Here is a 1,065-nt window from a genome sequence, read left to right on the forward strand (position 1 = left end):
CCACTCCACCCCACTCCATCCCACCCCCACCCTCCCAAAAAAATTCCCACCAGTCTTTAAATCCGCGTCAATCCCTCACCCACCCCTTTTTTCACCCCCCACCCCCCGAAAAAAGTGGAAAAAAGTCTCAACAAATCCACCACCCCAAAAAATAAAATAAACCATACTGAAAGCATACAAATCTTCCCAACTAAGTTTGAATGAATTGCTAGTTTAAGTAGGCCTAAATCATAGAGACATAGCTTTAAAACCACAGTCACGAAAAAAACAAAAAAAACCCGCAACAGCCTTTGATAACCCGTACTACCCCCCCCCTTTTTTTTTTTCTTCCTTCCAATCACCGTCTTTCAGTCCAACGGGCTGGCAATCCATCCCCACAAGAAAAAGAAAAAAATGACATTTAAAAAACAAACAAACAAACTAACAGAATATATACAAAAAACATAAAGACAAAAACAAACAAACCAACAAACAAAAGACAAAGGAAAAAAAAAGAAAACAAATACACACCAAAAAAAAATCTATTTCAAAACAAAAGCACACACAAAAAAAAGAAATAAAGTGATATAAAAAAGAAAAGAAACCGAAGAAAACAAAATAATATATACAAAAAACATAGAGACAAAACTAAAGCAACAAACAAACAAACAAACAAACAAACAAAAGACAATGACAAAAAAAAAGAAAACAAATACACACAACAACAAAAAAACTATTTCAAAACCAAAAGCAGAGGAGCAAGCAAAGTTCCAGCACTATGTCCGAGTGAGCTGTTACAAAACCAAACAAGCTTCACAAATCGCATCTTCTTTCTCATGGTTTCCGCGCGCGGCCTGATTAGGGCTTGCACGCTTACGGATGCACGCGGGACTTGCAGCAAATTTAACCGATTGGAAACTGAAGTCGTAGAATATTGCTCCTAAGCCCGTGTGCAACCGGGGAAGCTTTTCTCGCAATCCCCGATGCAACTGCGCGCATTGTAATATGGGAGACAGGGTGTTCAAGACAGATTTGAAATTATTTTCAGTGTGACGCACGTTTTGAGGAAACAGGGGACTTAAAGGG

Source organism: Aplysia californica, unplaced genomic scaffold (assembly GCF_000002075.1).
Source record: "Aplysia californica isolate F4 #8 unplaced genomic scaffold, AplCal3.0 scaffold00368, whole genome shotgun sequence".
Lineage (NCBI taxonomy): Eukaryota > Metazoa > Mollusca > Gastropoda > Aplysiida > Aplysiidae > Aplysia > Aplysia californica.